The sequence below is a fragment of the Physella acuta genome, unplaced genomic scaffold, assembly GCF_028476545.2.
Source record: "Physella acuta isolate Inbredline_101_S28 unplaced genomic scaffold, ASM2847654v3 ptg000809l, whole genome shotgun sequence".
NCBI lineage: Eukaryota > Metazoa > Mollusca > Gastropoda > Physidae > Physella > Physella acuta.
The window spans coordinates 251,448-267,500 of record NW_026732327.1 but is presented as its reverse complement, the minus strand read 5'-3'; the positions used below and the strand labels follow the sequence as shown (position 1 = coordinate 267,500).

Here is a 16,053-nt window from a genome sequence, read left to right as displayed (position 1 = left end):
ATGTATGTATGTATGTATGTATGTATGTATGTATGTATGTATGTATGTATGTATGTATGTATGTATGTATGTATGTATGTATGTATGTATGTATGTATGTATGTATGTATGTATGTATGTATGTATGTATGTATGTATGTAGGTAGGTAGGTAGGTAGGTAGGTAGGTAGGTAGGTAGGTAGGTAGGTAGGTAGGTAGGTAGGTAGGTAGGTAGGTAGGTAGGTAGGTAGGTAGGTAGGTAGGTAGGTAGGTAGGTAGGTAGGTAGGTAGGTAGGTAGGTAGGTAGGTAGGTAGGTAGGTAGGTAGGTAGGTAGGTAGGTAGGTAGGTAGGTAGGTAGGTAGGTAGGTAGGTAGGTAGGTAGGTAGGTAGGTAGGTAGGTAGGTAGGTAGGTAGGTAGGTAGGTAGGTAGGTAGGTAGGTAGGTAGGTAGGTAGGTAGGTAGGTAGGTAGGTAGGTAGGTAGGTAGGTAGGTAGGTAGGTAGGTAGGTAGGTAGGTAGGTAGGTAGGTAGGTAGGTAGGTAGGTAGGTAGGTAGGTAGGTAGGTAGGTAGGTAGGTAGGTAGGTAGGTAGGTAGGTAGGTAGGTAGGTAGGTAGGTAGGTAGGTAGGTAGGTAGGTAGGTAGGTAGGTAGGTAGGTAGGTAGGTAGGTAGGTAGGTAGGTAGGTAGGTAGGTAGGTAGGTAGGTAGGTAGGTAGGTAGGTAGGTAGGTAGGTAGGTAGGTAGGTAGGTAGGTAGGTAGGTAGGTAGGTAGGTAGGTAGGTAGGTAGGTAGGTAGGTAGGTAGGTAGGTAGGTAGGTAGGTAGGTAGGTAGGTAGGTAGGTAGGTAGGTAGGTAGGTAGGTAGGTAGGTAGGTAGGTAGGTAGGTAGGTAGGTAGGTAGGTAGGTAGGTAGGTAGGTAGGTAGGTAGGTAGGTAGGTAGGTAGGTAGGTAGGTAGGTATGTAGGTATGTATGTATGTATGTATGTATGTATGTATGTATGTATGTATGTATGTATGTATGTATGTATGTATGTATGTATGTATGTATGTATGTATGTATGTATGTATGTATGTATGTATGTATGTATGTATGTATGTATGTATGTATGTATGTATGTATGTATGTATGTATGTATGTATGTATGTATGTATGTATGTATGTATGTATGTATGTATGTATGTATGTATGTATGTATGTATGTATGTATGTATGTATGTATGTATGTATGTATGTATGTATGTATGTATGTATGTATGTATGTATGTATGTATGTATGTATGTATGTATGTATGTATGTATGTATGTATGTATGTATGTATGTATGTATGTATGTATGTATGTATGTATGTATGTATGTATGTACATACACAACGTTGGTCTGTTGCACCTGCGGGGCGAAACGAAATACCAGCTAAAACATTTCTAAAACTTTTTTACTGTACAAAACCGCTCCTTAAATTTTCAAACGCGCATTCCGTTCCCATGGCTCATTCGTTTTCTAGATACAGTGTTCTTCGAAACATAAACATTGAAAAGGGGATTGGGTGGTCTCTTGCGGTGTGGATGCCTAGGGAAATACGTTCGGTGGTTCCCGATCACGATCCGTAGAAATCAAAACGGACGTTCGTTTGAGCAATTGAACAATCGGGGAGTTTTATATATACCTCACAACCAAACGAAGAAAGGGTCTACAAGGCTGATAGCAATAAACAGCCATAATAATGTAAAAGACATTGTGATTCTAATATCCCTGCGTGCAGTTTCTTTCAGGAATTACTTCGGGGAGGACTGAAGTGTGCCCCCCTCCCCTCAGAAGTACTTTCGCTACGCCCTCCTCTTATCTCCACCCTTTCCTCCTCCCCCCCCCCTCCCGCCCGATAAAATAGAAAAAATATTTTATCAGTGTCCGCCCACACTCCTCTCCCCGAGGTTGGTAGACATCCAAACGTACATTGAAACACAAAGGGCTCAAGTTATTTCAACGCCATTTTGTTGACCCACTTTGTTATTGTAGATGTGTTTTTTAAACTTTAGATTTTCTGGCTACTAGCATGTGCAATTTTCTATTTTATTCGCAGAAACTAAGACACTTTTTTTCTCGTTTACGAAAATGGTTGAAGATAAGCTTTACTCGAAAAATGAAAACAGTAAATATATACATTATTTATTTAAAGATGGGTTCCACGACAGTTATCTTGTATGTATCTAGAAATATTTGTATCGCTTAAACGTCAATAATGATTTTGTGTTTGATCTATATGCTGTTGCGTTTTCAATGTATATTAAGTGCGATTTTATTTGTATATAATAAAGATTGATCAGAGTGTCATTGTACGTAAATGTTTAGAAAATCACTATGTATTCTATGTTTAAAGCTAAAAACACAAACTTCCTAATATATAAAAGGCCTTCTGCGCTCTTCTCTCTCTCTGTCCGCAAAATATTTTCGCCGGACATCACGTCAGAATCAGCAGCGATATATGGATACATTTATACGGACTTTTGTTGAAAATAATATGTTAGATGTTTTAAATGTATAACCACAATTTTATTTAAAGAAGAAAAATAAAAATAAAGGCGTATTCGAATGTAGAGAAACAGTAGTATTTATGCAACCGGAAAAGTGTATAAACTTGGGACAAGAACTCATTTAACAATGACGTCGCTTATTGTTTACACTAAATAAAAAAAGAGCACAAAACTGATGACGTCATCTTATGAGTTTAGAATTTTTAAAAATGAACTATTTCATTCAAATATGATTTAGAGCTATGTACGCTATGAAATGTAGACTACACAATACGATATTCTCGGCCTGAACTTTAAAAAATTATGTTATCTATTATTTTTCTAGATCTAGAGATTCTAGATCTAGAATAGATCTAAATCTACACTACGTCGCTAAGATCTATTCTAGATCTAGATTTACACTCTATCTACTGTAGAATCTATTCCAAAAATAAATTTCTATAATAAACTTTTTCAGGACTTAAATATTTTATAGAAATCTGTTTGTTTAGCAATGAAACTGGCTAATTTTGGGTAAAAAAAATAATTTGAAAAAATAGGCATATTCGTGTAAGTTATTTTTTTAAACACTTCTTTTATTCTTCATATTTTAAAAGGTACCTAATTAGCTGAGATGATAGTGTACTTGATACCAGACAGGTGGTGCTGGATCAAGACACACCAAGTCAAACCTAATTTTTTTTTATATATTATATGTGAATCTTCCTATTTTAGACTATAAAGAAAGGAACTGCTTTGGAAATCTTTGTTTATCTATGCAATTTGCTAATCTCTATAATATATGAAGCAAAGTTGTCGGGTGCCCGACATCGGGCACTTCCGGGCGCCGCAGGCGCTTCAAATTTGGTAGGATTTTGCCTTGGGGCGACAGAACACGGGGGCCGGTTGGCCTAAAGGTCTACGATGAGGGGGTCAAAACAGACCTCGACTATAAATCGAAAAAAAATTGTCCACGTAGGAACCTCTTCATAACTCCTGAGGTCGTAGACCGACCCTCGGGCGAATTAATTAAGCATTGAAATTCTCAATGTTTTTGAAAGCCTAAGCGAAGCTGTGCAGCATGCCTAGTTGTTAAAGAATAACGTTTTAATAAAACTTACCTAATTAATCATTGTGGAAAACGTTTTGTTATACTTTACAAAAGCGTCATGAGTTGTTGAACATGGATTGAAAATTACCCGCAGGATTGAAGATCCGCTTGCGGTTGCTGCACATTTATACAGCGCCTCCTTGTGGGGAATGGCCTATATTTAGAATATGAATTGCAAACACTGCTGACTGCTGTCGACCAATCAATGACGTTACTACATTGCATTATAAAATGTCCTCCCATTCCACCCCCACCCCTCCAATCGATTAAATCCATAGCAAATCTTACGTCAGTAATAGAGGAATAGTAATAATTTAAAATTGCTTATTATAGCAGAACTGATTATTTTATTGACACAAATTTTTAATGAATTGTTTTTTTTTTCAGTTTGAAATACGATATAGTAAACGATATTATCGGTTTTTTAAAATTCTGATAGAGATATTTTAATTAATGTTGCCAGATTGCTTTTTCTAGACGTTATAATTTATAAATATAACTTTAAGTTTAGAAACGAGGATACGACCTTCAAACGTCGCTTGTCTGCCTTATCAAGGTCATTAACATGTCTAATACAGACGGGTGCAACAACATTTTACCTGGAGGTTGAAGTTTCTTTGTTCCCTGTTCTGTAACACTACACACTAACACAACAGCACGCCGTCAAGCAAACAGTTTAAAAATGTGTGTAGTTTGATATACATATGTAGTCTCTTTTATTTTGGCGTAGGGTTAAAGTTAGAGTAGCAAGTTTCATATCGTGGAAGGTTTTTTAATATCTAAAATCGACATTGCTTCAAAAAAAATAACTTGTGCAATATTTGGTGGTTAAATGGGAGTGTAACCTATTGTAAAATTAAACGATATATGATATAATTTTAAAATTCAAAATTACTCCGTATAAATTAGAAAAGGAAAAAAATAACAATAAAACACCGCTTGGCATTTTTCATAGGAACAATTCAGACAACTAAAATACAGCTGCTATCTTTCTCATGTTATAAAGTCTTCTCGTATACATTTTCTATCAACTGTTTATTCATATTCTGATGCTTCCTTACCCCAATCCGATTCCTCATTATAATAGTAACTGACCAATAGAACCCTGTTCCTACTCGAATCTTCGCTCTTTTTCTTCTTTATCTAACAAAGTTACTTAGTTCCGCCCCTTCGTAGCCAAAGTAAATAAACATTACACTAACAAAAACAAGCTAAAAGAAAAGTGTGTGATAGCATGACCGCAAGAATAGCCATGCTACAAGAATTGGAGGCCAGTTCTTAAAGCTGAAAAGCCTGAAGTTAAAAATTTGACACTTTAATAATTAAAAATCACATTCTAATAGGCCAACGAATTTTTTTGAAAGTTTTTATGAAAAAAAAAACAGTTTGGTCACAAACATACCTACTATTTTTTATAGTCCAATTCCGCTAAAAGAGTCATCCCAACCTTCAAAGTTATCAATGCGTTACCAATCCTATGTTCTTAGATGTGCGGCATTCTTTTCTAAAACTGGGTTATTTAAATGTAAACAATGCCTGCGCTAAATTTATTGGATTGTATTTGTCGGAGCATCGATTTGCTTACACTACTGCCCACCACACCGCAGAGCGTGCTGTATGAAAACCTTGAGTTTAATTAATTAATCTTCGTAATAGTGAGGTAGAACACACTTATATATATATATATATATATATATATATATATATATATATATATATATATATATATATATATATATATATATATGTGTGTGTATATATTCATTTATATATTTTGATAGAGATAGTTTACGAGGGTTTACAATTTTTTCTTTACAATGAGAATTCAAATTTAACAATTAGTATTTATAATGTAATACTAGTGTAATTAAAAATTAATTTTAATAAATCTCTGGGTTAAGTCAAGTAACGCCAATAAAAGTTTTTATATGATTGCATATTTATCTTTAATTAAAAAGACCAATAATTTAATTAATTTAATACATAAAGCTAATTAGTACAAATATATTTTCTAATGTTAATGCGCAATACTTCTTGTTCTGAATAAACTGTTTTTGAATAAGATTTTTGCAATAGGTGTCTCAATCCATTTTTAAATAATTATTTCTCATTTGTGAAAACGATTTCAATATAATAATAATATATATATATATAATAATAATTATTGCGTCCGTATTTTTTAATTTGAATGTTTCTGAAAATTTTTCAGGTGTATTCGCTATTATCTTGCGCTTTTCTCGAAACTAAATTGTATTTTTAAAATGCTGGGGAAAACCAAAGTAATATTTCATTGTAGTATATTGGCAAGTGTTTAGCACTATTTTTATCCGCCACGCCACATTGACTAGAAAGTTATTTCCATGTGAATTTTTATTTTTTTATTTTCTGTCCTTATTGTTAATTAAGATACCATAGGAATCAATGTGAATCCCGTTAACTTATTACTATTTTTACGCTACAGTACCGTTTTATTCATGATCTTAGCTGGAACAGATTGTTCTTGTATGTTTTAATTAAAGCTTGGGGTAACTAAAAAAAAATCCTTTCTAAAAGCGCCTTTTACATTAGGGGTAACTAAAATAGTCTGTTTAAAGCGTCACTTACATTAGAGTTAACTAGAATACTCTATTAGTAGCGGTTCTATTATTACCTGTAATTAGAATATTCTGTAATATTACATAATGGGGTCAAGATCGGTCTGAAATGTTAAACTATATTTATAGTATGCATAATCATTTAAATATTAGATTTAATTTAAAGCTTGTAACAAAGATAAAAAAAAAAACCACTCATATCTTTGACTATGTCTAAAACGTTTAGAATGTAATGAAATAGCTATGAATTAAAAAAAAATGTCGGAGTGACTTTTAGTTTCGGTCTTGTAAAAAATTCAGGATTGCTAAACATTTGGGATGGAATTTCAGGACTAACTTAAAATAGACATGTGTGTTTGGCATCCCTACAATCTTTCTGTCTTACTTTGTCGATTTCATTTAATTTTTTTAAGTTAGGGTTTGCGTGGTGAAATTCATAAGAAAGAGGTCAGGGAATATTAAGGAATAAAGGGTATAATCTGACATTGTTTCAACCCTTATTAGGGATAACTAGAATATTCTATTAGAATCGCTTTTACCATAAGGGATAAGTAGAATATTCTGTTAGGGGCGCCTTTGATTACTGAAGCAGTGCAACTATGTCGTCCATAGCACAACAAAACGAGAAATAATTTAAAAACGTACGCGTACGAAATAAGATTTAATGCAGTTTAGAGGTAGTTTAAAAAACAGTGTGCGTTATCAATATCATAGAAGGAATATTTGTAGAAATGAAATCTGAGGACTGCTGAGCTACACAGATGTTGTGCGGGATATAAAAATGTGTGTTTGCTACACCCTGCTACGCGGGTATAAATAGATCTAGTCCTAAGTGTGCACACAGCGTGTCGTTTTAATACAAAACATATATTAAGCTTTTATAAAGATAACTTTATAAAGCGATTAGTTGTGTTAAACGTACAGTTGTTAGCTAAAGCATAATAAATTAATAGTTATGTTCTATAACTTACGTTTGATATAATATAGATTTCAAAGTTGGACGTTATTAAACGGGAATCAAGATGAGACACTCTTTCAAATCTTGATCTGTGAAAAAGGAACAACAACAAAATGAAAAAATATACTTAATCAATTATAGAATACATAATACAAATAATGTGCACAATTATTAGAAACAATAAATTTACTCTTCTAGTTTGTATTCTCAAAATTGTGTAATCCTAGGTTCCAGTAATAATAATATTAAAAAAACTTGAACAATCATGCGCATGTGTAGGGTGGACGTTCTATATCAAAGCGGCCCGGGGAAAAAGAGCTAAATTGAGAAAAGTTGCCCCAGCTCTGACTTATATTTTTATTGTAGCTTCTTTTTCCATTCAGGCCTGTGTCAGATGCCAACAAAGTCAATGGTCACTTTTTAACTTGCAATGTAAAATAATAACCAAAACGATGGATCACAAGTATAGTTTTATTTAGATCCCATACGAAAAGAGCAAAACAAGTCGCCGAATTTGAAATATATGTTCAATAAACGTATATTTATATACTAGCATGTCCGTTCCCGCGCGCATTTGCGCCTACACTACCACCCAGCAGACCCAAGGGCGCGCTGTACGGAAGTCTCAGTCTCAGTAATAAGGCTATCTGCTTCTGTTTTATGCATTGCTACACCTTTCAAGCAATCGCCATGAAACTGGGAAGCTGTTGAGAATACTCAAAAGGGTGTATCTGCGAAACAAAATATTTAAATTCGCAGGGGTGGCGGCCGGACAGGACGTGATTCTATTCTTCTCCATATACGGTATCTATAATACTAGTTTCGCTATTCTGTCACTCTGTAATTTCGGAACTCCCTGGGGGAGGGAGCGGACACTGGTAAAAGTATCTATTTTCTATATAAATTATATTTCGTAATAGGGAGCGGTAGACGTTCATTGGGGGCTCCGTCCTCCCCTCCCCCGAAGAGTTGCCTGAAAGAAACTCCGAATGCGACTTTTGTCAAGTTTGAGCTTAAGTATAATGCTACGGGGTAAGACTACGACTATTTTTAGTATGAATGTGCAGTAGCTACGTGTAGATCACGGTTAAATCCAGTTAAAATGCTGATTCTGAATAAAAACCGTTTTCAGTTACATTTTTCGTTTCTGGTTAAATTTGTAGTGAGGCGGTAATTTTGGTTTTGGTTTCGGTTTAGAGAAAAATAAAACACATCAACCTAGTGCCCGTTTATCTAGTATAAAAATACAAATAGATTGCGGTTTGTCACCGTTCATCAGATCGCCATGAAACTTTGGAGAGTTAATTAGAATAATCCAGGAGAGGTTTCTGCAAAAAAAAAAAAAAAAAAAAAAAAAAAAAAAAAAAAAAACAATTTTTTTAATTTCGCAAGGGCGGCGCCCCTGAAGGGTGAGATTTTTCTCACTATATGGTATATAAAAATAAAACTCGGATGCAGTTTTACACCGTTCACGCGAGTGCCATGAAATCTTTGGAGGTTGAAGAGAATACTCCCGAGAAGGTTTCTACGAAAATAAATCTCTTATGGGCGGTGCCGGGGAGGGTGCGATATTCTTCAATACATGGTTTTGGCGCCCAAAATTTCAGAGCGGCTATCGTAGCACTTGGTATCCGTTAATTGGGCGTCCTGCATAGCGGGTAAAGGGTACTACTATATTCAGCGTTAAAACGTCAACAGGCACAGCCGCAGGCGCCCCAGCTATTGTTTGGCATGAAGCACCCCGGACTCCCCTGTGAGCTCTATGGCACCTATGTTTGTTTTAAAAAAAGGCTATACATTACGGACACGCTGGGCAACAATAATCATTGACTATGTCGAATCAGGAGCTTCCCCCGGTGCCCCTGAGGGTTGCGATTTGGCGCCTACGTTTGTTTTAAACAGTGCGGTAGACTATAAGATGGGGTTTTAGAGTCTCTCACTGCCAAGGTGCGATTTGGCGCACTGTGCTATCCTGTTAGCACTATGGCGCCTGCGACATTCGATGATTAAATCTAGCCAGGGGCCGTACGCTGCGCCCCGGCTAGATGTGTAATCGGGGGCTACCGATAGCGCCCCTCTACGTCCCTAACACATAAACGGTTAGTGATTAACGTTGATATTACGGCTATTGATAAACTAACTAAAATTCCACATGAGCAAGTAACTAATATATGTAGCAAACACGTTATAACAGTGTTTATAACAGGTATAATTTTCCCCCAAACATTGACAACCACAAATATATGAGAGTATGGACAAATTTCAGGGTGTATGATGTTAGAAAAAAAAGAACAGCAGTTGCAATTATTAACATAAAACTAGAGAACTTTATGATTACGTGTAGAATAATGAAACATCTATTGCAGAACAAACATTGCTAAAAATAAATATGCACGTAAAGACGTTATTTTGCCCAATCAATTATAAAAATTATGCATTCATAAAACTGCTTGCTGCAGGTATACAAAAAATTAAATTAAGAAACGCACAAAACATTCATTATTACAATTTTTGCAAGAAGTCTGGAACAACGAAAAAAACTGTAATGAATGTAAAAATAGTCTAATAGTCAAAATGCCAGAAACAGGAAATAAAAAGCTGTATAAAACTTGTCGAGGCATCAAACTTAACCACTCACAAGTAAAATATTTTGCTGTATCATTATCAGCAGAATATCCAGTTTTGCAGAGGAAAAAATGCTGAAAGAACAAGCTGGGCTTTGGAAAGACGAATAGACAACATATTTACCTTGGGACAAATACTAGAAAAAAAGTATAAATGAAAGTGTTCCCTTTATTTTTGCTTTTTTCATTGATTTTGAAAATGCTTTTGATAGTATAGTCAGATGCAAATATCTTACTGCATCATGGTTTTCAGGAGAAATAATCAGACATTAAAATAAAAGGTTTTCAATGCAGAGTTTATCGGAAACATATAAATGGTCTATATATTATGGTCCAGACAGAAGTAGAAGAATGGGGCGTGTTCTGTCTCCACTGCTTTTTAACCTAGTAATTGACTGGCTGATGCTGTAAGCTACAGACCAAATAAGAGGCAACAGATTGACGCTAACAACTAGCTCAGAGTACCTACGTTTTTGATTGGGGATGGAGTACACTAAGAAAAAAGATTTCATATATTTAGTCAGCATGGTCGATTATTAAAGAGACTGCGTCATTTAATTGAAAATACGAATCTCTAAAGCCAAAACAACCATTCAAAAACATGGCGATCGTAGAACAATTTTCCCAAGACCAAATGTAGACCAGTGGTACAACATCATATCCAATGAGTATTCACTCGGGGAAAATGGAAATGGATTGGGTAATAGAAAAAGATGGTGCTGGATTGACCCTGATGCAAGAATGAGTCTGGATGTTATCACAGGAATTGCGCTGAACTGGAAACCTATGGAAACCAAAAACAGGGAAGACCAAATAAGACGTGGATTTGCGCATCGCAAAAAACACATTTTACAAAATAGTAGTCACAAATTAACAAGATTTCTAGAACTGATTCTTCATTATGAATTTTTGTTACAATTTTGAGCCGGCATAGTATAGTATATACAGGGCGGTAATCTGAAAGTTTATGAAACACAGTCGTAGATAAATATATGATAATTAATCATAAATCATTTGCCTGGTGCTACCAAGTAGTAATTTATTGAACAACATTAATTTTCAAAAATTATGGTAGTGAGACTAGAATTTCGACTCTAGTTTGTGGTATTGTAAATGCATTATAAATCTTCAACTTAATCAATATAACTATCGTAACTAAGCCTCAACACTACCTCGTCCTATCCAATGATCTGCATGCTTAAAAAAGTAACTTGGTTAGCAAAGAGGAAAAATATTAATAAACAAGTTTTTTTTTCTGAAATCCTGCTGACAAATTTAAACAGTAAAAAAATTAAGTAGGTCAGTAAAATTATAAAAAATTCTACACCCGTTAATCGAGTCTATACTCTAAATAGAGAAAGTGTCTCAAGTTCAATTTCTAACATTTAAAACATACCGTTTTTATACACGCGCAGGAAATTTTGCTTACGGTATAGGATAGACGAAAATAAAATAATACCCATGATAACACAGCGTACCAAATAATCATATTTTACTGCCACATTTTAAAGCAAGTTTTTAAATTTATATTAAATTTATAAAGGAACCACACAATAAACAAAGGTAACAAGCTGAAGATAATTTCCAACGACACTTAAAATATCTAGTTGGCAGAGAATTAGCAGCGAAAAACGTAAATAATGTATATTATGTCAAATTGACATCTGCTTAGTTGCGGTCATCCCAATAGACCATCTGAAGGTGAAGAAAAATGCGTATTAAGTAAAGTTATATTTCATTAAATAACATAAAATTGTTCGTGTAAATATAGCTTTGGAAATCTCTGAATTTGTACTGAAAATTATATCAATATCCATTTGTTTAAGCTTTGAATAATGTAAAATACGGCTTATGAAGTTAATAAATATAAATAGAGTTATGAATTATTATAATTTAAAAACTTCAATAGATGAGGGAAAATGCATTAAAAAATGTATCTTTAATTTCAGATTTCATCAACTAAATTACACCATAATAATGATAAAAAAACACATACAATTTTCAAAAAGATAGTTGCTCTCAGCTATTTAAATGAGTAGCAAAATGATAGGCAATGTTTCTGTTTAAATTTTTATGTTAATCTGCAATAATACAGATGCAGGCAGTTGCTTCTATATTATATCTCTTATGTGTGAGAAACAATATTCATTAAATTAATGTTAAAATTTATGGCGTTTACACTATATCAAGTGACCTCAAAGACCTTTTTGTGTGATTAATCTTCGTTGATCTTATTTTGTAGACCTAATGAGCTTTGATTGTTCGCATTTTTTACATAGTCAATATTATATCTCTAATTTAGTTTTAAATTCAAACCAAATGATAAATTTAGCTACACATATAGGATAAAAAACAATAACATCAAGATATTCTTATAATTCAATTCACACAACTAATTGCCTGCGATATGTTTTGTTCGTGAGATACATTATCCTAGTGAAGGTTGTCTTTTCAACTAAAATAAAACTAATGTGTGTAGTGACGATTTACATCCAACTTAAGTTGACAACTTTTAAAAAGATCATCCTTACAACCTTTATTTACGTTCATTCTGCAATATAAATGACGTTTTTACAACAATATTTCAACAAGGCGGTAGCTGGCAGTGGCAGTGTAAAATTTCTGCACTTTAAGTGCGCGGCTGTACCGATTGATATGTTGAAAATTGTTTGTTGCTGCAGTTAGAGTTGATATACAAAATAAGTTTGGTGTGTGATAGTGTTAAATATTGCATGACTTTTCTTAGTGATATTGATAAAATTGACAATTTTCTCAAACATAATTGAAAAAGATGTAGAATTATTATTTATAAAGAACATTCCTGATAAATGCGTATATTAGTCCAAATAAGAAAAATATATCATTTCGTACAGTGGAGTTAATGGTTTAAAAAGTTTTAAAGCGTAGTTGCATTTACGAAGCAAAACAAGAAATAAATGCAATTAATATTCCATGTGCTAAAGTTAAATAAAATCTAAATAGCATATGAGTATACTAATTTTGAAAACGAGAAGAGAGGCACATGCAGTTGTTGTTATCTTACAACTATGTGAACACCAAAACAGTTTCTAACATTTAATGCAAAGACTTGAAAAAAGGACATATTCTAAAGTCTGACAAATTGGCTGATTAACAGGTATTACAAGATATAATCTTCGGGAAAATATATACCTCGCAAATAAAAATATACTGCTACACGTCACATAACCTCACTGAAGCTCAGTACACGGTATAAAAATGGCTGACGAATAAAGGTTCCTGTTGGTGGTGTTGCGTATTCATACGCCGCTCGCTTTGGAGGGTGGGGGTCGACATTTTTAAAAAATTTAGCCAAGAAGAGATTTACGCAAAGATTAGTATGAAATATGACAACCTATATCAAAATCTGTATTAATTAATGAAATGTAAAATTAAATATTTTAAAAAATCGTTTATATAATTTTTGTTAATGTTGTAGGCCTATATAAGGACACGGTAGGTTTGCTGCGTTGAAGTGTGCGCATTTATGACACCACGTCGCAATGGCTGAGATCGATAATGTAAGATTTTATGTCAAATGCAATTTTATAATTCTACTAGCCGTCCCGGCCAGGCCCTGCTCTGGCTTCTGTGAAAAACCTTTCTGTTAGTGTGTTTAGTAATCATCATAAACTCGGCACTGCCCACCCAAACCACAACCAACCAAAACCAAAACAACAAAACGCAAACATAACGCTAACACAATTACAGAAACAAACGAAAACAAAAACCTAACAACAAAAACAACCACAAACACCAATACAAACACAAAGAAAAAACAAACAAAAAAGCAAACGAAAACAAAAACCTAACAACAAACCCAACCACAAACACAAACACCAATACGAACACAAAGAAAAAAAAACAAACGAAAAAGCAAACGAAAACAAACCAAATCAAAACGCAAAACCAACCACAAACACAAAGAAAAAAACACAAACGAAAAAGCAAACGAAAACAAACCAAATCCAAACGCAAAACCAACCACAAATACAAATACAAACACAAACCCAAAGAAAAAAAAACACAAACGAAAACGAAAAAAGAAAGAACAAAAATGAACCAAATCAAAACGCAACCACTAACGCAAACCCAACCTAAACACAAAGATAACACTAATGCGAACATAAACGCAAAGTGCTCACAGTCTAGCCCGGGGCAGAATCGCCTGTTTCAGCTTAATAATCGACTATAGTACCCCAACTTATTCATAGTCTTTTGCACTCACTTAAACGAACGTAGGTGCCAAACCAAACCAAATAAACAATTATAATACTCCAAGCTTATTCGTAAAATACCTACAACATTTGCACTTGATCAATCCCCGCTAATTATGTAATTATTGTTTTCCCAAAAACTAATGCAATGTTTTATAAAGGGAAGTAATTGTGTTTTCCTAATTTATCGAAAGGAAGTAAGTGCTAAAGGACTAAATATAAATAATTTTCAGACATAATTAGAATTTTTGCTATTTTTTAAAAATTGTGTTTATTGAACATGCCGACAATTATTACTATCAGTTTGAAAAATGAAAATTATTTCCCAACACTTTCAATAGTAATTTTTTAACTCATAAATTTAGACTATGAGCACGGTAATAGTCTAACACTTAAATCCAGAGAAGTATGTCAACGACAAACTTTTTACATGTTACATACAGAATTGAGCTTTATATATTAGATTGTTAACCAAAAGTAAAGTTGTTCAAGGAATGATATTAAATGACATGATGACAAAAAGAAAACAATCCAAGTAAATAATTTTATATTGTTACGAAAATAGGGCAAATAAAATAGTAGCCTACCTATAGTTGGTCGATTTAACGCTTTACATTGTATATCAAGTGTTCGGTTGTTTTTACTACTAGACACTCAATATAAATTTCTATTTATAGCTGGTTTAATTTGATTACAGATTTTAATTTAGTTTCACTTGGAAATAAAACAATTTCAATTTTAGAAAAGTAACAATGAACTCTATTAATCGATAAAACAAATATGATTTGATAGGTCATTCTGTATTTGTATTATATAAAATTGAATGTAAGATTTTAATGAAAAAAGTTGGTCGAGGTTTCAAAGAATTGTTATCTAGAAGCAACCACATATAAATTAAAATTTATAACCGAGATTGCTAAAATATAGAGGTGATTAGTGTACCATGTCTGATAAAGACGAAGACAGCGTCATGTCTTGTTTAATGTTGTAAACTATTTTTCTCACTTTACAAAACACTCGTTTGAACAAACTCTGCCAAGAAAGCACTTAAATAGTTGTAGTTGTAGTTCATCGTTAGTCTCCTAACTTGTGTGGTGGTGATGAGACTATAATCCTAGAAGAATTTATAGACAGATCTAAAAAACGAAGGCCGAAAAGGATAGCTACTGATTGCTGAAATGAGACGAGTTAGATAAACAAAAACCTGCATGATTGCTTCAAATAGAAAGAGGCAATATTCAGAAAATCTAACATTTTATACCTCAGGTAAAGAATCATTATCTGGGCAAGGAGCCGAAAGCGCGGGCTTTTTATCTGTTTAAATAATTTCATTAATGTTTTTATTTTAAAGTTTAGATGCATATATTTTTATGCTTAAATTTTTATGAAACTTGTTTTCTTGAAGCAAATAAATATTATGACTCTTGAGGTTAAACTTGATAGCATGTGAATATGTGAAACACAAGTACTAATGTATTCTGTATCCTTGCAGTAAGTGTTGTAAGAGAGAATAGAAGCATTAATCTCATATAAGCTCCACCGATTTGGATTTTTTGTTCAGTCTCCCTAAATCCTCTCTCTCATTTATCTCTCTTGTTTCTTTTTAACCTTCCTACTTTTTGTGAACATAATCATTAGTCATCATAATTAAGCTTGATGTTTACAACAGTGGGAAGATTTCAAGAGAAATTATATTGGTTAAATCACGAGTACAGCATACACTTTTTTAAATATATCTTTTAAGGTTTCCTTAAAAATGGCAAATACATTGTTATCCCTTTCCACTATTTACCTTGTTGTCGACTCTTTTAGTTGTCAGTGTTAGCTTAGCGAGGAAATATAATGAGAAAATTAAATTGTCTTACTGCACATAACAAATCACTGAGGTGTAACGATCAAGTACCTAAACAAGCCTATATAAGCTTATTCAAATTACAGAGCGTTATGGTCGGTTGCACAAAAAATGGCGCATTAATTTTTGGGCGTAGCTGGGATCAACGTTGGTCTGCTGCACCTTCCTGCAGGAGCGAAACGAAATTCCAGA

The 16,053-nt window shown here is 33.6% G+C and overlaps 1 long non-coding RNA gene across 1 annotated transcript in view; it reads right to left on the bottom strand.

Annotated features, from left to right (window-relative positions):
- Positions 1-3,604: 3,604 nt before the first annotated feature.
- Positions 3,605-16,053, bottom strand: part of LOC131951381 (uncharacterized) — a 28,892-nt gene continuing 16,443 nt past the window's right edge. The window contains exons 3-4 of the long non-coding RNA XR_009388421.1: positions 7,164-7,239; positions 3,605-3,752 (exon numbers count right to left, since the gene is read on the bottom strand). This is a non-coding gene — a long non-coding RNA (uncharacterized LOC131951381). The remainder of the gene's footprint in view (positions 3,753-7,163; positions 7,240-16,053) is intronic.